The sequence below is a fragment of the Phacochoerus africanus genome, chromosome 2 (genome assembly GCF_016906955.1).
Source record: "Phacochoerus africanus isolate WHEZ1 chromosome 2, ROS_Pafr_v1, whole genome shotgun sequence".
NCBI lineage: Eukaryota > Metazoa > Chordata > Mammalia > Artiodactyla > Suidae > Phacochoerus > Phacochoerus africanus.
In genome coordinates, this window is record NC_062545.1 from 203,723,389 (window position 1) to 203,744,119 (window position 20,731).

Consider the following 20,731-nt stretch of genomic DNA (forward strand, 5'->3'; position numbering starts at 1 on the left):
CCTCTTGATTTTGCGCAAAATTTTGGAAATCTATCTGAAATAGAGCATGCTGTCCCAAGAAATGGAATGAAAATACAGAGGGCAAATGATCATTCATCATCTTTATGAGAAGTCTCCAAAGAATCTCAGGATTAAGGCAGTAATGGCCCCATCACTGAAAAGCCACAAAGAGTAACTGGGTAAATTATCTGGTCGCTGGAGCTGTGTGAATCAGGAAGAGTCTGAGTTTAGATACATGGCTCTGTATCTGACACCAGGCTAGCTCGTGTCTGTTATGACACAGCAGACAGCAAATCAGAGACGAGGCTATCCTCAAGAGTTTAATATGGAACTAGGCAAAGGCTGAAAATTGTGCTGCTCTCCAACTTGAATCCCCAGGACCCTATGCACCTTAAAGGAAAGAGAATTCTGGTGGCTTGAGCAATAAACTCAGTAGGTATTATTGATACCAGTAGGAATCGAGTGGAAACATTAGCTATTGTCTATTATAAACCCAGCAAAATGTCTGTGATGAGGCAAGGTAGCTTGGTCATTCATACATGCCTTCCAGGAGGAGAACACCTAAGAAACTGCTTTAGTAAAAATTACATTTAGTAAAAATTACTACAATGGGCCTTTGTTGAGAATACCTCAGAGAATAAGACAGAGTCCAGTTAGTACAAAACTGGTTTGCCAAAGATGGGCACATATCTATCACTTAGAATGTAGAGGGCCGAGACAACATAAAATGCACTGCAAAATAAAATGAGCCATGATTGGATTTGAAAGTGAATTCTCTCCTTAATAACAATTCAGTTTGGGCAGTTCCCGTTGTGGCTCAGTGGAACAAATCTGATTAGCATCCAGGAGGACGCAAGTTCAGTCCCTGGCCTTGCTCCGTGGGTTAGGGATCCGGCATTGCCATGAGCTGTGGTGTAGGTTGCAGACTCGGCTTGGATCCAGCATTGCTGTGGCTGTGGCCTAGGCCAGCAGCTACAGCTCTGATTTGACTCCTAGCCTGGAAACCTCCATGTGCCAAGGGTGTGGCCCTAAAAAGACAAAAGACAAAAAAAAAAAAAAAAAGAAAGAAAAAAGAAAAAGAAAGAAATTTAAAGATTTTTAAAAAAAAAATTGTCCAGTTTGGGATTAGTTACAAAGATAGTTTCTTTTTGTTTGAAAAAAAAAATAGACTTGGATTGGAACCTGTGAAAGTCCTCTGAGAAACTGGAAATTTAATGCAAAACTACAGAGAAAGATTCCAATTGATGATGATCCCTAAATCACACATTGTCAGTGGGCTGAGGTGGCTCCTATAGGTGCAAACATTAGTTCTTAGGGGTATGAACAATTCTTAGCTATTACAAATGATTTGTGGCACTCAAGAGCTCAACCCTATCAAACAAACTCTTCTTCCTTTGTATGCATGTTTTCTCTTTGGATCCTCTTGTGGATGTGGATGATATGAGAAGCACTGACATTGACTTTCTGGAAGATAAACATTATGCAGGATCAGTGCTATGACCTAGGCTGACTTGATGGTTCATTAGAGGACTTTCTCGCCAGCATATGCTTGATCTCAAAGTCATAATGTCTCTGATTTGCCTTTGCTGACTTCTAAGCTCCACTGTCTCTCTTGCAGGTTTTGCTTAGGTTTAAGCCCCAGTGTGATTTGGGTTTTGGGAATTAAGCACAAAGAGGCTACATTTTATTATTTAATCATAATAAATTTATCCAGCCCATTAAAATTATGTCTAGATCTAAAGAGAAAGAATTATGGACCATATCTAGATGAACAACTAGCAGCTAGTGAAGTTAAAACTTATTTTATGAGATGACCCAAATTTAATAATTACCTGAAGTATATATTGAGAAAATAATTTTAATTGAAGTAGTTTTAGCAGTTTTAATGGTTCCTTTTCTTTTCTTTTTTTTGGCCATGCCCCCAGATCAGAATTTCCTGGTGCAGGGTTGAACCTGCACCAGAGCAGATACCTAGGCCACAGCAGTGACAACGTAGATCCGTAACCTGCTGATTGACCAGGGAAATCACAGGATGGACTTTTAAAGATATTTATACATTGATATTCTTCTGCAGTATTTATATAAATATTTATTGAATATGTAATTTGACATATTCCTATTTATATAAGTAAATGTGTTACATTAAAAAGTCAATCTGGGAGTTCCCGTCGTGGCGCAGTGGTTAACGATCCGACTAGGAACCATGAGGTTGCGGGTTCGGTCCCTGCCCTTGCTCAATGGGTTAATGATCCAGCGTTGCCGTGAGCTGTGGTGTAGGTTGCAGACGCGGCTCGGATCACGCGTTGCTGTGGCTCTGGCGTAGGCCGGTGGCTACAGCTCCGATTCAACCCCTAGCCTGGGAATCTCCATATGCCGCAGGAGCGGCCCAAGAAATAGCAACAACAACAACAACAACAACAGATAAAAAGACAAAAAAAAAAGTCAATCTGAAAACTTAGTTATGCATTTAAATTGTCAATATTTATTACATTTAATTTTTATCTTAAATTTTTTGTCATACTTAACCTTGCATTGAGTAAAAAGAATAAAATTTTCACCTTCGTCTAGAAATGTATATGGGATAAATATACATGTACACAGTATATCTCCATATAAAAATTCCATAGGGGGGAAGTTAGGAAAAAGCATCTAAGAAGGCTCTGTGGCAGGGGAAGGGGAGGGAATAATGAAATAAAAAATGGTTGAGAAAAGCTGCCCTACCCATGGAGAGTGTTAAATGAAAAGCAAAAACAGAAGTAGAAAGTAACATAAAAAATGGATACTAATTTGTTTCCTTTTAAGACACAGGCCTGAGGGAAGGCCTTCAGACATCCTAGAGAGCAGGGTCACAGAGTCACCCACCTCAGCCAGGACAGCAGCATCTGCAAGATCCCCAATGGCCCCAACCTCAGCCTTCCTCACGGCCCTGCTGCTGCTCAGCCACAATGCCATCTGCTCTCTGGGCTGTGACCTGTCTCAGACCCACAGCCTGGCTCACACCAGGGCCCTGAGGCTCCTGGCACAAATGAGGGTCCTTCTCCTGCCTGGACCACAGAAGGGACTTTGGATCCCCTCATGAGGCTTTTGGGGGCAACCAGGTCCAGAAGGCTCAAGCCATGGCTCTGGTGCATGAGATGCTCCAGCAGACCTTCCAGCTCTTCAGCACAGAGGGCTCGGCTGCTGCCTGGGATGAGAGCCTCCTGCACCAGCTCTGCACTGGACTGGATCAGCAGCTCAGGGACCTGGAAGCCTGTGTCATGCAGGAGGTGGGGCTGGAAGGGACCCCCCTGCTGGAGGAGGACTCCATCCTGGCTGTGAGGAAATACTTCCACAGACTCACCCTCTATCTGCAAGAGAAGAGCTACAGCCCCTGTGCCTGGGAGATCGTCAGGGCAGAAGTCATGAGAGCCTTCTCTTCCTCCACAAACCTGCAAGATGGATTCAGTAGGAAAGAGTGACAGTTAGTTACAAATTTAAATAGTCATCATAGAAATGCTTCTCACAGCCTGACAAGCCCTTCTCATGCCAGGGCAGAGCTTCCATTCTGTGTCATCTTGCCAGGAAGTGAGTCGTTTGTCAAAGATTCTCAGGGGTATTAAGCACCATCATGTTCTGCTCTACAGGCACTGCTCCCTTACAGATGTCCCTGCTGCTCTATGTAATTATCTATTTAAAGATTTTTTTATTTACCTACCTATAGGATTTATGTTTTATACATTTAATATTGTATGTACCTTATAAATCATCTTTGTATTTATTATCTTTGTTTATTAATTTTTTACAATAGGAAACTTCTTCTACTTGTTTATTTGTAAAAAAGAAACAACACCAATTCTGAATTTTCAAACTGATTAAAGGATTTATGGTGCCTTTAATTTCCCATTATAACATTCACATTAGAGTGAATATAAAATTGTTCAAGGCCAGGTTGTATGTTACCCTCAGGATAGAGAGGTGAACATAAGCAATCCAATGCTGCTTTCTTGTATCTTTGATTTTTATAGGGCAAAATATGAACAAAGTAATCAGTTAACTGAAAATCAAATATCAATTATGTTTAAAACTAGTATTAGCTAATGTTAGAAATTAACATCAGGTTGTTTTAATGCTGTAAAGAGAAGAAGGGAGAAAAAATGAAATGCTTTAAGTGGAAGGTGGATTAAGCCATGTGAGGACTCAAAAGTAAAAGTAGAAGTTCTTCTTTACTGTTGACCGGGGGCATCTAACTGCCAATGTCCATTGGGTACTGGAGCTGGTGATTTCCAAGCAGTTCCCTGAAGTGTAAAGCACGGGAACAGAAGTGATCAAATGGGAAGAGGGCACAGAATGAGAAAAGCTTAAAGTTAAGAGGGAGGGAAGACCTGCAAAGGAAAATGAGGTGAAATGGTCATAGGTTAACAGGACAAGACAGAAGGGTGAGAAGACTGTGTAAAAGACTGAGACTGCTTGGAAGATGGAATACGTTCATTTAAACTGAAGATGGAAACTGCCCCTCCTTGAAAAATCAGATGGCACTGGTCACCCTAGTGAGAGCTGACTGGGTGGGATTCATCAGCAGAAACCATCCTGGAGAAGCTGGAAGGGTGAGGAGAGAAGAGAACTCCTCTTGTTTTTTTCACCTGGGGAGTCATATTACTACTTTCACTCTCATCTTGTTCAGATTTGCTTTTGCTTTCCTCTGACCTCAGTGCATCCAAAGGCAATGAGAGCTTTCAAAGAAAGTTGAAGGAAGAAAGAAAATCATGACATATTGAAAATTATGGAAACTAATTTTATGGACCGTTTATGTTTCCTTTTTACTTCTCTATTTTGATTTCTGTTTCAAGAAGACTTCAGAAGCTGTAAGACAAAACCTTGCCCAGAAAAATACTGAGTGTATGTGTATATCTAACTCTGAAATCAATAGTGAAAAGAAGGCTACCATTTTCTAGCATCGTGTGCCTTACTTCTTCCCTGCCCTGCACCTTGATTGTGGCATGGAGAATCATGAATCAAGAGGCTCCACAGGAATGTACTCAATGATCTAATGATTATTCATTACTTCAATATAAAGTTCTATCAAAGGGAGCAAGATCAAGATGGAGGAGTAGACGTGGCACTCACCTTCTCCCACAAGCAAACAAAAAAAAAAAACTTCATGTAGAATGATTCACACAGAACATCTACTGAACACTACCAGAAGACATTAAGCCACCAAAAAGGGCAAGAAACCCTCTACATAACTAAGTAGAACAAAAGGAGAGAGAGAAAGGAATCAGGATGGTACCAGCACTCCTGAGAGGGAGCTGTGAAAGAGGGCAGGAACCAACACCCTGGGAAGCCACATAACCAACGGGGAGATCAGCAGAGGTGGAGGGACTTTTACACTGCAGAGAAAAGCACAGCAGTTGGACTGAAAAGGGCAAAGCAGAGAGAGAGACACAAAGACCATCGGTACTACTGCCCTCAGACACCACAGCATGGGATGCTCAGGTGGGGGCTGGGTGCTGAGACTCCGGCTCTGGAGGTCAGTTCTGGGGAGAGGACTAGTGTTAGCTGTGTGGAGACAGCCTGAGGGAGCTAGGGTGTGTTGTGTCAAGGGTGGGGGAGCAGATCACCAAAGCCCAGGGAACATGGGAGGAGGTCTGAGGCCTTCAGGAGAAGCAAGGTGCCATTGTTGGGGAAGGTGAGAAAAGAAGAGGCAGACTGCCATAGAAATATCCTTCTCTGCACATGCAGGGACTCTTGGGGGGCAGGGCTATAGACATGGGGGCAAATCACAACAGCTATCTCTGACTCCAGAGGTGGGCCTGGCCTGCTACCACTAGGGGTCGGTGAGCAGGCACCACCTCAGAGACTGGCACAGAGGAGGGCACCGCAACCAAGCACCACCCATTGTTGTTCTCACTTTCCTGGGAATGCACACACCATGCTGAGGCCAAATGCTCAGGGTACTGCCTACACCTGCCTGAGGGTCACTACCACTTCCCAGGGCCCTGCAACTAGGAGTAACCTGTGCTGCCATCCCTCAGTTCCTTGCTACCGTCAAGGGCCCAGCAACCAGGCACTGGTAACTATCCTTCCCCACTGCCTCCATCTGCCTGTAAGCACAGGCAACACCCTATCAAGATGATAATAGCCTGCACACAGAGGAAAGAGACAGCAAGCACTCAAACCAAAAGCAACCCCATGCCAAAATTAAATAGTAAGCCCTCACAAAATACCCAGGGATGCTCTCACATAACAATGAAACGGACCTTTGCAGTCTACCAGACACCAAGTTCAACAAGGAGATAGTGAAAATACGGAAGGAATTAAGGGTGAATATGAAGGAATTAAGAGTGGATATAAACAGTAATGCAGATGACTTTAGAAAGGAACTAGAAAGTATAAGGAGGAGCCAAGAAAAATTATAAAATTCATTTGCAGAGACACATACTGAGTTAAAGGCACTGAAGAGCAGAATGAATAGTGCAGAGGAACAAATTAGTCACTTGGAAGATAGAATAATGGAAGTCACCCAATCAGGACAGCAGACAGAACACCAACTGAAAAAACATGAAGGCAATATAAGAGATCTAGGGGATAATATAAATCAGGACAGTCTCTGCATAATAGGGATTCCAGAAGGAGAAGCAAAAGAAAAGGGGGTTGAAATTACATTTGAAGAAATTATGGCTGAAAACTTCCCAAATCTAACGGAAATGGATACCAAGATATAGGAAGCACAGAGGGCCCCAAACAAGCTGAACACAAAGACGCCCACAGAAGACATATTATAATTAAAAAAATGGCAAAAACAGAAGATAAAGAGAGAATTCTAAAGGCAGCAAGAGAAGAACAAAGACTTAATTATAAGGGAACCCCCAGAAAGCTGTTGGCTGATTTCCCGACAGAAACACTACCATGCAGAAGAGAGTGGCAAGATATATTCAAAGTTCTAAAAGAGAAAAATCTGCAGCCTAGAATACTCTACCCAGCAAGAATATAATTTAAAACCAAAGGAGAAATAAAGAATTTCTCCAACAAACAAAAACTGAAAGAGTACAGCAATATTAAACCCATTCCAAAAGAAATTATGAAAGAGCTACTCTAAAGAAAAAAAGGAGCAAGAAGAAATAGGATGCAGGAAATCACAATTGGAAAGTAATCACTTAAATAAGCCAGGATACAGATCTAAAAGAAAAAAAAAACTTTTAAAAAAGCAACAAAGAACAGCAAAAGATAAACACAGAAATGTTTAAAAAAGGACACCAAAATCATAAAATGTGGTGAAGGAAAGTAAGAAAAGCTAGTCTTGTTTTTTTTTTTTTTTTTTTTTTTTAAGAATGAGTTTGAGCCTATATGAATATCAGGCTAAAGCAAGCAGATATAGGAAGGGGTTAACATATTTGAAAAACAGGGTAACCACAAATCGAAATCAAATAATACATTCAAAAAAACTAAAAAGCAGACGCAAGTATAAAATAAAAGGAAATCTTCCAACCAATAAAGAAAGGAACAAAGGAGAAACAGAATCAACTGGAAAACAAGGTTTAAAATGGCAATAAATACATATTTATCAATAATAACCTGTAATGCCAATGGACCTGAATGCTCCAATCAAAAGACATAGAGTGGCAGACTAGATGAAAAAACAGGAGTATCAGCTACAGGAGACTCACCTTAGGGCAAAGGACACATATAAATTGAAAGTGTAGGGATGGAAAATGATTCTTCATTTCAATTGAAAAGACAGGAAAGCAGGGGTCACAAAACGCATAACAGACAAAATGGACTTTAAAATGAAGGCCATAAAGAAAGACGAAGAAGGACACTATTTAATGATAAAAGGATCCATTCAAGAAGAGGAGATTACACTCATCAATGTATAGGCCCCTCATACAGCAGCACCCAGATACACACGACAAATACTAACAGGCAGAAAAGGAGAAATTAATGGGAATACAGTAACAGTAGGAGAATTTAACACCCCACTCTGATCAATGGACAGATACTCTAGACAGAAAATCAATAGGGTAACAGAGATCCTAAATGACACAATAGAAAAGTTAGACTGGATTGTTATTTTCAGGACATTATATCCCAAAAACTCAGAATATACATTCAAGTACCCATGGAACATTCTCAAGGATTGACCACTGGGGCACAAAACTAACTTCAACAAATTTAAGAGTATAGAAGTTATTTCAAGTATCTTCTCTGACCACAATGGCATGAAACTAGAAATCAACCACAGGAAAGAAAATAAGACAAAACTGACTACATGGAGACTAAAAAACATGCTACTAAAAAACCAGTGGGTCAACGAGGAAATCAAAAAGGGAAATTAAAAAGTACCTCAAGACAAATGATAATGAAAACACAACCATTTAAAATCTATGGAATGCCACAAAAGCAGTGCTTAGTGGGAAGTTCATAGCAACACAGGCTTTCCTTAAAAAAAAAAAAAAAGAAAAGAAAAAGAAAAATCAACCCACCACCTAAAAGAATTAGAAAAAAAGAACAAACAAAACCAAAAGTGAGCAGAAGTTAGGAAATCATAAAGATCAGAAAGGAAATCAATAAAATAGAGATTCCCCCCCCAAAAAAAATAGAAAAAATCAATAAAACCAAGAAATGGTTCTTTGAAAAGGTAAACAAAATTGACAAACCTCTGCCCAGACTCAGCAGGAACAGGAGAGAAAGAACTCAAACAAACAAAATAATACATGAAAAAGGAGAAATCTAAATAAATACTGCAGAATTACAAAAAAAAAAAACCCATAAGAGAATACTGTGAGCAATTATACACCAACAATTTGACAACCTAAAAGAAATAGACAGCTTTCTAGAGATATAAAGCCCACAAAACTGTATCAAGAAAAATAGATCAATTGAACAGAATAATCACTAGAAGTGAAGTTGAATATGTAATAAAAAACACTCTATACAAACTAAAAGAATTAGAAAACTAAAGTCCAGGACCAGATGGCTTTACAGGAGAACTCTACCAAACATACAAGAAAAACTTATACCCATTTTTCTTTTTCTTCTTTTTTTTTTGGATTTTTAGGGCTGCACCCTTGGCACATGGAGGCTCCCAGGCTAGGGGTTGAGTCGGAGCTGAGACCACCGGCCTATGCCACAGCCACATCTGTGACCTACACCACAGCCCATGGCAATGCTGGATCCTTAACCTAATGGGCAAGGCCAGGGATCAAACCCACATCCTCATGGATGCCAGTTGGGTTCATTAACTGCTGAGCCACGATGGGAATTCCCCCATCCTTCCTAAACTCTTTCAAAAGGTGGAAGAAGAAAGAACACTCTCAAAGATATTCTATGAATCCACCAGCACCCCAATACCAACCAGACAAAGATACTACCAAGAAAGAAAATTGTACGAAAATATCATTGATGAATATAGACACAAAAATTCTCAACAAAATTTCAGCCAACCAAATCCAACAAATTATAAAAAAGATCATACACTGCAACCAAATGGGATTCATCCCAACTTCACAAGGATGATTCAACATACACAAGTCAATTAATATAATACACCACACTAACAAAAGAAAAATCGAGAAACATAATCATCTCAATAGACGCTGAAAAAGCATTTGATAAAATGCAACATCCATTCAGGATAAAAATTCTTACCAAAGTGGGTAGAGAGGGAACATACCTTCACATAATAAAGGTCATTTATGACAAACCCACAGTCAATATGATACTCAATGGAGAAACGCTGAAAGCCTGTTCACTAAAATCTTGAAGACAAGGATGCCCACTCTCATCACGTTTATTCAACAAGGTAACTGGAAGTCCTAGCCACAGCAATCAGACAAACAAAAGAAATAAAAGGTATCCAAACTGGAAGAGAAGAGGTAAAACTGTCCCTGTATGCAGATGACATGATACTATATATAGAAAACCTTAAGGACTCCACACAAAAACTATTTGATCTGATCAATGAATTCAACGAAGTAGCAGGATACAAGATTAACATTCAGAAATCGGTTGCATTTCTGGATACTGACCATGAAACACTAGAAAAGGAATATAAACATATCTTTTAAAATCACACCTCCAAAAATTAGATACCCAGAAATAAACCTGACCAAGTTGGTGAAAACAGACTTACATGCTGAGAACTATAACACATTAATCAAAGAAATCAAAGAGGATTCAAAGAAATGGAAAGATAGTCCATGCTCCTGGACTGGAAGAATTAACATCCTTCAAATGGCCATACTACCCAAAGCAATCTACAGAGTCAATGCAATTCCTATCAAATTACCCATGACATTTTTCACAGAACTAAAACAAACAATCCAAAAATTTATATGGAACCACAAAAGACCCAGAATTGCCCAAGCAATCCTTGGGAACAAACACCAGGCAGGAGGCATACTCTCCCAGACTTCAGACAATATTACAAAGCTACAGGAATCAAGACAGTGTGGTACTGGTACCAAAACAGACAGACAGACCAATGGAACAGAATAGAAAACCCAGACATAAACCCAGACACCTATGGTCAATTAATCTTTGACAAAGGAGGCAAGAATATAAAATGGGAAAGAGACAGCCTTTTCAGCAAGCGGTGCTGGGAAAACTGGAGTGCTGCATGTAAATCAACAAAACTAGAGCACACACTCACACCATATATAAAAATAAACTCAAAAGGGCTTAAACATACGAAAAGACACCATAAAACTCCTCAAAGAGAAAATATACAAAACATTCTCGGATATCAACTGTAAAAATGTTTTCCTAGGTCAGTCTCCCAATGCAACAGAAACAGAAACAAGAACAAACCAATGGGACCTAAACCAATTTACCAGCACAGCAAAGAAACCATTAAAAAACCAAAAACTAAAAAGACAACCTAAGGAGTGGGAGAAAATAGTTGCAAAAGATGCAAGTGAAAAGGGCTTTATCTCCAAAACACAAAAACAACTCATACAACTCAACAGCAAAAAAACCCCATACAACCCAACTGGAAAATGGGCAGAGGACTGAAAATGACATTTCTAAAAAGGAGACATACAGATGGCCAACAGGCACATGAAAAAACGCTCAACATCACTAATTATTAGAGAAATGCAAATCAAAACTAAGTGAAGTACCATTTCACACCAGTCAGAATAGCCATCATTAGTAAGTCTAAAAACAGCAAATGCTGGAGAGGCTGTAGAGAAAAGGGAACCCTCCTAGACTGTTGGTGTGGATGCAAATTGTTACAGCCACTGTGGAAAACAGTATGGGGGCACCCCAGAAAACTAAATATAGAACTACCATATGACCTAGCAATCCCACTCTTGGACATATAACCAGACAAATCTTTCATTGAAAAAGATACATGCACCCCTAGGTTCATGGCACCACTATTTACAACAGCCAAGACATGGAAACAACCTAAATGTCTTTCAAGAGATGAATGGATTAAGAAGATGTGGTAACCTGTATACAATGGAATACTACTCAGCCACAAGAGAGAAAAAATAGTGCCATTTGCAGCAACAGGAATGGAACTAGAGACTCTCATACTACGTGAAGTAAGTCAGAAAGAGAAAGACAGATACCATATGGTATCACTGATATCTGGAGTCTCATATACGGTACAAATGAACCTTTCCTCAGAAAAGAAACAATTTCATGGACATGGAGAACAGACTTGTGGATGCCAAGGGGGAGTGGGGTGGGGGAGTGGGATGGACTTGGAGTTAGGGGTTAGGAGATGCAAATTATTGCATCTGGAGTGGATAAGCAATGAGATCCTGCTGTATAGCACAGGGAACTCTATCTAATTACTTGTGATGGAACATGATGGAGGATAATGTGAAAAAAGAATGAATATATGTATTATGAATGGGTCACTTTACTGTATAGCATAAATTGAGAAAACACTGTGAATCAACTATAATAAAAAATTAAAAAAAAATAAAAACACCAAAAAAAATTAGATTAACAGAAGCTTGTGGTGTGAAGTCTGATGGAAAAATCTAAGAATACACTTTTTCAATCATTATTTAGAGTAATTAATATAAACTCATGCTTACAGCATCTGATATAATGGTGAATTAGATATTGACCTTTCTCCTATATTGGTTTCTTGAAATAAGGTATAATACAGCCATTTTCAAGAAGAACAGTTCAGAAGGATGAGGCAGCATGGCTGACATGTCTCATCAGTATGTCATAAAGAATTTAAAAACTTCATATTCCTGGGAGTTCCCATCATGGTGCAGCAGAAACGAAACCAACTACGAAGCATGAGGTTGAGGGTTTGATCCCTGGCCTTGCTCAGTGGGTTAAGGATCTGGCGTTGCCGTGAGCTGTGGTGCAGGTCGCAGACATGGCTCAGGTCTGGCGCTGCTGTGGCTGTGGCGTAGGCCAGAGCCTACAGCTCAATTAGATTCCTAGCCTGGGAATCTCCTTATGCCGCAGGTGTGGCCCTAAAAAGATAAATAAATAAATAAATAAATAAATAAATAAATAAAAAATAAAATTTCATATTCCTATATCATATATGTGATGTCATAAAGAAGGCAGAAACAGAGCCAATGACTAGAGGGGAAACACAGTCCAATTCCTATCAGATAAATGGAAATCCTCACCTTAAAGGCCAATTTACCGTAATTCCTTTTCCCTGGACACCATGTTCAATTTTCAACAGAAAGTTACCAATTTTAAAACCACAGTTTGAAGAGACAGAGAAAGTACCAGAACTAGACTCAGAGTATAGAGTTAAAAAATATAAGACCAGGAGTTTAAAATAACAGTGATCAATGTGCATAGAGCTCTAAAGCACCCATACATTTATTTAACTACATCATCTGCCAGACCATATGTGGTATTTAAAAATCTTTTGTACAAACTACATCATGTTCAACTATACAATATGTTCAAATCTAACATATAGGCTTACTTTTACCTTTTATCAAATTATTTTCTTGGTTAATTTATGAAATTCTTATCTAGAAGACATTTTGGAGTTGTTTACTCATACAAGAAGAAATAAATTTGCAATCCGTACTAAAAATTTGGGTGATTATATTCTACTAATCATTCAATTCTCTCAGTTGTTTATATTTTAAAACTTCACATTGCTACATCAGATATGTGATAGTTCCAAGAACACTGAAGTGAGAAACAATCGATGTCAAACCTCTTGTTTTAGAGCTTTCAGTTTGGAAGAAATTATTGGCTTGGTTAATTATTGCTTATTTATTATGCTAAATATATAATTGTGATAAATTATTGTGATAAATTATTATAATCATAACTATGCTAAATTATTTCAATTAAGTTTCCTGTTACAATGAGAGAGACAGGCAAAGGGATTCTCTCACCAGAATCTCCAACAAGGTATCTCAAGAAGGGGAGAAAGCAGATGTGCTCTAGAAAGTGCCCATAAAACAAGACAGATTTCCCCGTTGGAAGACAGATATGTTGGTCTGGAATCTGCAACAGTGTATATCCTGGAGATATTAATTTGCAATTTTTATTTGTTTAGAAATCAGGACATGGTAAAGAATGTCTTAGGAGCAGAAATCAGGACAAGGTAAGGAATGTCCTTCCTTACGAAAAGACGACCTAAAGCTTATGTGAACCTGGAACTTCTAAGCTTGAGACAGAGAAGGAGACACTGCAAAGGGCACAAAGATGGAGGAGCCAGTGCAGTTAGGAGTCAACCAGGGAAGAACAACCTTCAGAAAGCACTGAAGAAGAAAACAAAGGAGAATTGCATAAGATGAAACTTTTATAATTATTTATAGGTTATATTGGATTCTGCATTGAATCTAGATCACATGTGTGATCTCAGAGGACCACTTTTACTTCCCTGAGCCTCAGTTTCCTCAAATGTAAAGTGAAACTATTCCTGGAGCTGTCATGAGAAGCAGACAATCTAAAATATACAAGAGCACTTAGCAGCTTATCATCCACTGAGTGAAGGCTAAACAGGTAGGGACTATTTTCTTGTTTTCATACAGAGAGAAATGGAAAAAATGAATTCTCCTACCCCTCTCTCTGCAAGTGACTGCACAACACTGACAGTCTGCAAACAGTATCTCATCAATCATATAGAATTCTATACATAATAATATAATACATATACATATGTTGTACATACATCTAAAACACAGACACTATAAATTATACCACATGCAATATACCACATATCTATCTGCTGATTCTCATATCTGGAACACTTCCCTCTTCCTCTCTGCTTTCCTGGATCTCATCCTTTCACTCCAATATCACAATCCTTTCCTTCTTCTGAGAGAAGAAATCCTCATTCACTCTGCATCAAGCCGTACTGCTCATTCACACAGCTGTTTCCTTTCCCATTAGGGTTTCTGGCTGTCAATTTCCCCTTAAGACAAGAAATCCACCAACGGCAAGCAGAAGGTGAATGAAAGTCCTAGGTTTGTCAGCAACTCTCAGATGACTCCATGCTCTCTGCCTGCCAAGAAGTGCAAGCCCAGACTGTCCAGCCTCCCACAGAGACCCAGGAGATACAGGGAACCCTGCCCAACACTTAACTTCAGGGGAAGCCAGGAGCTCAGCTGTGCCTCTATTGGGTACTTGCACATGCTGATAGCACCAGGAGGGGCTCCCCTGGCTCAGGACTCTCATTGGCTTCAAAAGCCCAAAGCCTAGGAAACATGGAGGTGAAAGTCAGCAGCAGTTGGACAACTTGGACCAAGAACAGAGATATTTAAAGCTTTCATTGGAATAGGAGCAGGTCTGCATTTCATGGAACAACACAGATGAGGCTGCAATGAGGCAAGTGTTTCCCAAGAAAACCCTTTTTCAGAGAATGAGAAGACCGAGTGGATGCTGAGAGCACAGAGTTATCGCACAAATATGTGGCCACTAGCAGTGTTCCCAGCATGGGTGACATGGATACAACAGCAACCTGCAGAGCATCAGGAGGGGTGATGGTCCCTCCAGTGCCAGCTGCAGACCTGTTTCCTCCCTAGGACCCAGCAAGTTATCATAGAGCAGGGAAGGATATTCCTGGGGACAATGTAACCCAAGGAATTTCTTACTGTCCATCATGATGGAGCTTTTTTGAAAGATGAACCAAATAAAACAATGATGAACAGAAGGGACACAGGCAGGGATTACGATCCATTTAGGAACCAGTGGGGTAGAGCCTTCCCAGCAGGACATGGATCAGCAATGTGCACACTGGAAGATGACAACTTCTTGAAGAAACAAAGACCTTTCTGGAAATGCATTCATTTAATTTAGGCCATTTGGAACGTGGACATTAATGGATCAATCTCTTTTCTTTGTAGTTGATGCATACGCACTGAGTTGGGATATTTAAAGTCAGAAGGACATTTCAAGTCACTCAGAGGTTTGGAAACCTTTCTGAGAATTAACATCCAAACAATAAGCAAAAAACATACACAACAGCAAAAATGTCACTTATCAATGCATGCTGTTTTGAAAAATATTGTATTTCAATCCTACAGTATTTTTTTTATGATGCTTTAATAGGTTGAGGCTAGAAACATGAATCAAGAGAACTACTCTAAGCAGTTTTTCTGACTGTTGAGTTCAAGCCAGACTCTCCCTGCTAATTAAGTCTTTTTTTCCTTTTTGGTTGCTCCTTGGCATAGGGAGTTCCTCAGGCTGGGGATCAGATCCAAGTTGCAGTTGCCATGTAAGCTGCAGATGCAGCAGCGCTTGATCCTCTAACCCACTGTGCTGGGCCAGGGTCGAACCTGTGTCCTGGAGGTCCAGGAAATGATGCAGATCCAATTGCACCACCGTGGGTACTCCAAAGCAGCCCTTTAAAACTCACCACTGCTTTTGTCAAGGAGGCGCCTATGCTCTTCCATCTTGATCATATGTAAAGCATCTTCAGGACCCACATCGTAACCAGTGGTTGTCATAAAAAAGAGAAGACGTTCTTCACTGGACTCTCCATTGACAACAGAAGGTCCAGTCTGGTTAGCAACAGAGTTGTCTTCTTTAGGAATGAGAACAGCAGGCTGACTGGAAGAGGTCTCCTGGGAAAGCAGTGAGGTCCTTGTGGACTGAAAAACAATGGACAACATGAGAGCTGGGAGTCAGTTACTTGGGAGGATTTCCTGAGGACTATAGCCTGGAGGACAGCCTCTCAGACAGCTCTCAGGATATATTCCAGGCAGTTAGGGGGAAGTCAGATATACACAATTTTGGCAAATGGGGTACCTACCATCAAGGACACAGCTTGGTAGAAGTTGCTGCTGCACATCGGGAGGAGCAGATGTCTCTGTTGATGACTTTACTGCTTTTCTAAGTATGAGCAGAGGCAAGGAGTTGGCTTCACAAAATTTTCTCCAGAAATTATCTACCCTCGGAAGGCCTGCACTGTCAGTTTTCCCAGAGCACAGAGTGCCTGCCGCCTTCCTGATCTCCACCCTGAGCTCCTTTCAGGGTGTATTAAAGTTCAGTGACTTCATTCCTGTGGAACCAGATGGAGAGGGACTTCTTAGTTGTCATCCTGAAGGAGAAATGTCAGAGCTCATATGGCTAGAAATCATTAGGTGCTTTTCCTTTGTTCTTAGTGTCACAGGAAAAATTAAACGTCAAAAAGAGACTCCAGGGATCTGCTTTTGAAGGGTTAATAAAGTTGTTTTACTATGTTTTATTGAAGAAATCAGTCATAAAATCTCCCTTTTTTCAATTAGCAGAAAAATCTCTCTTTAACTATTTAATTATAGATTTTATCTATTTTTCATCACAACTTAAAGTCACTTCAACTGATTCAGACCTCCTGCCTGACAAAGCAACACTGTGGCATCTGAAGTGAAAGTAAGCATCTTTTGTCATCTCACGTTCTTCCCTCTAATTATTTTGTTCTTTCCTAAAGATCATGTGTTTTTCCACCTTTCACTTTCTTTAATGGGCTCCTCCAGACAAATCATTGGAAACCTCCTCACTCAGGTTTGCTCCTATATCTTAGGTACACTGTCCAGATTTATATTTTCTCCAGCTGTCTAAGTGAATGTGTTCCAAATAGGGTTAATGAGAGGACTGAGTTAATATTTTAAGAACTTACAAAGTAGTTAGTCCTTGATGAGCAAGCAATGAAATTCAGTTATTACTCTTTAATATCATGATTACTATTATCTAGATTAATATCAGGATATTCCATAATCTAGGAATTTCCTTCTTTGTAATTCTAGTTTTCTCAGAGCATTCTTTTCATTGCCCGACTGGATTTATCAACTAGACACATGCTCAGCAAGGCTCATCTCCAAGATCCTGCCACAGAGGTTTACTCTTCTAGCAACTGGGGTTCTGTTTTCCAATCTCACTCTCTCTCTCTCTTTTTTTTCATGGCCCTACCTGTCTCATAGGGAAGTTTCCAGGCTAGGGGTTGAATGGGCGATGCAGCTGCCAGCCTGTGCCACAGCCACAGGAACATAGGATCCAAGCCACATCCATCACCTAAGACACAGCTTGCAGCAATATCCAGTCCTTAACCCACCGAGCAAGGCCAAGGCTCAAACTCGAATCCTGTTAGACAACCTGTTGAAGTACAATGGAAACTCCAAGGTTTCTAGTTTCATATGAGCTGATTTCTTCTTTTTGCTTCAGACCTGGCCACATATGCATTAAATTAAAAAAAATCAAGTGGCTTAACTTGCAAATCTGAAGGCTGTCAATTGACCCAGGAGTGGGTCTTCTCTGAGCCTCTCGCAGAAGCAGCCATGTGCCTGCCTTCCTGTTGTTCATACTGGCCTCACCCTTCCCCTCTGCATAGCCTTGTCCCCATCTGTGCTGCACGGAAGCTTGCTAACATAGAACACATAACGTGTGTGAGGGGAACACCACTTCCCTTCTTTCACATTCATGAAATTCAGACTTACATTTGTTTTCTTTTTGCCCACAAAACAAAGGTCAGATTTTACTCTCTAGGAAAGTTGTCACAAGAAACCAAAAAATCTGCCGTCTTGAAAATGATAGAGAGTGCAGTTCCTTTGCCTTTCTTTTCCTTCCCTTTATTGTTCTTACCTCATCATGAATTTAAACTACCACTGGAGCAGCAAGACTAATCTTGCACAATAAGACCCTCTGTGAATATAACTTATAAGTCTTTAAGTGAAGAATCACACACAAGCAAAGGAAAGAAGGCAATTTCTACCTGACACGATGGCCTGGGCCTCACTGCCCTGCGTTCTCAGAGGGAGACGGAGACAGAGAAAGAGAAGCCCAGTGGGACCAACTGAATGAATGAACAACCAAAGGTCACTAGTTTCTGTGACATGAGCTTCTCCTGAGACACAACATCATCAGTGAATCGCCTGTCCTCAGCTGAGAAACTCTGAGTATAAGAACTGTTCAAATGTTTAAGTAGAAGAGTTGAATGAGAAATTTGTCTTTGGCAAAAATACAAATTATTTGTCTACTTGAGGTAAAATGATTGCGATTGGATAATACCTCCACCTTCTAAGACAGAACAAACCTTTGCTCTCAGCGTCTGAGGGCTGCTGAAACCTTTGATACCTGAGGACACAGGTCAGGAGAGGAGGAGGTCACCCCTGAGGATCAGGGTCCTTCACGAAAACACTCTGGGGACAAAGGCGGAGATCCTGGGAGATGGATTATTTTCCCAACAAATAAACAGGCTCCTCCACAGAGAGGAGATTTTAGTCTTCAGGATGTGTTGAGCCCGCCTCAGGGAATGGGTCCAGGAGGTTAGGAAGTGGACTCTCTCCCTCTAGAGGACAAGGTGTTACTAGATGTGACATCTCCTTTGTGAATGAGGTGCTGTGGGGAAAACACAATCATCTTGGAATTAGAATCTCCAAACTCACAGTCTCATGAAAATAATCAGAATACGTGGTGGGGGTATTGGCCAGGCTGTGGAGGACTACAGGTCCCCCATAAGAAAATGATGAAAAGAGAGGCTTCTATGTGTAATAGTCATGACCTCCTGGTCTTCTAAGAGCAGAACCTCATGGATCTGCATGAACATATTCTAGAAGCAAGAGAAACATAGGAAAAGCTCATTCACTCATAATCATCAGCCTCTCCTGTAAATCGAACACGAAGGAAAACTCCTCTTTGATACAAAGATCTTAACTGCCAGAGGTGGTCTGGGAAATCTATAAATAAATACAGAAGCCAAAGAGCTGAGGGATCTGGCCTCTCACGTAAAGAAGGTGGGGAAAATGGATCCAAATTCAGGCTGTAGATATTTGTACCTAGAACACAGAAGAGCAATATTTAGGCATGAAAGGGAGACACACACACAGAGAATGCTTTTACACACCTACATCACTTCTGATTTTAAGACAGAGACCCTTCTTATTTGATTAATAAAGATCCATTTGGATGAACATATCTGAACTTTATGGGGAAAATTAAACCTCTATGACAAAATTAATGGTTTAGACTAATGACTTTGTCTTATACCATATGGAAAATACATAAATGAAAACCAAAAAAGAAGTGAAAGTGTAGAGAAATGTTTAGAAAATGAAAATTACTGTGTTCCCTGTTTAATGGCCTTGCTTAGAGAGAATGGCATCAGAGAAACTACCCCCAAGGTTCCCCCAGACACCCATCTCAGCCAGGCCAGCAGTGCCCTCATTTTCCCCATGGCCTTTGTGTTCTCTCTACTGACGGCCCTGGTGGTGTTCAGCTACGGCCCTGGGGCATCTCTGGGCTGTGACCTGTCTCGGAACCACGTGCACGTCAGCAGGAAGAACCTGGTGCTTCTGCGTCAGACGAGGAGAATCTCCCCTTCCTCCTGTCTGAAGGGCAGAAAAGACTTCGGGTTCCCCCAGGAGATGGTGGAACGCAGCCACCTGCAGAAGGCCCAGGCCATCTCTGTCCTCCACGAGATGCTCCAGCAGACCTTCCTCCTCTTCCACACAGAGCACTCCTCTGCTGCCTAGGACTCCACCCGCCTAGACAAGCTCTGCTCTGGACTCCATCAGCAGCTGGAAGACATGGACTCCTGCTTGGTGCAGGTGAGGGGAGAGCAGGTATCTGCCCTGGGAAGAGGTACTTCCAGGGAATCCATCTCTATCTGAAAGAGAAAAAATACAGGGACTGTGCCTGGGAGACTGTCACAGCGGAAATCTGAGACCCTTGTCGTCATCAACCAGTTTGCAAGAAAGGTTGCCCATTGCGGATGGAGACCTGGCATCACCGTAACATGATTCTCATTGATTAAGATGCCAAATCACCTTGTACATTCGACTCTGGTCATTTCACAAAATTCATTTCTGTTTTAGTCATAAAACTTACTGAAATAATTCGAGTAATACTTTTTCAGTAGTAAAACTTCCCTGGACATCAGGCCCTAAGAGCTGATTGCTCTGATGTTATTTATTTATTGCTTATTTCCTAATTTCTATTTATTTATTCTTATATCTCATTTATAATTTCATGTAAAAGGTATTTCTGCTTACATTGTATTAAAATTTAGAAATCACGTTCACCTATTTCATTAAAGTTGCCTAATGTTTTATTATTCAACTCTAATGAAAGAAAAGTTTTTGAGTTTTTTTTAATTCTGAAAACCCAAACCCTTATTTTTTCTACATAAATCTATGTCAGAATGATAGTCATCCATTTTGTCCTATGGCACCGTCCTACCACTTTCCAGGAAATGCTCGTGAAAATGTGGAACTACATGGAAGAGAGAGGAATCCCAGTAATTAAGGAAAACGGTCTGTCCTTCTGTCATAGGTGGACATGATTTATATCTAGTCAGCAAATGGAAGTTGGTGTACATATCTGA

At 40.5% G+C, this 20,731-nt stretch overlaps 2 pseudogenes; both read left to right on the forward strand.

The window, feature by feature from the left end:
* Positions 1-2,896: 2,896 nt before the first annotated feature.
* LOC125119971 (interferon alpha-1-like) lies at positions 2,897-3,458 on the forward strand (annotated as a pseudogene).
* Positions 3,459-19,580: 16,122 nt separating this feature from the next.
* LOC125119972 (interferon omega-1-like) lies at positions 19,581-20,142 on the forward strand (annotated as a pseudogene).
* Positions 20,143-20,731: the final 589 nt, after the last annotated feature.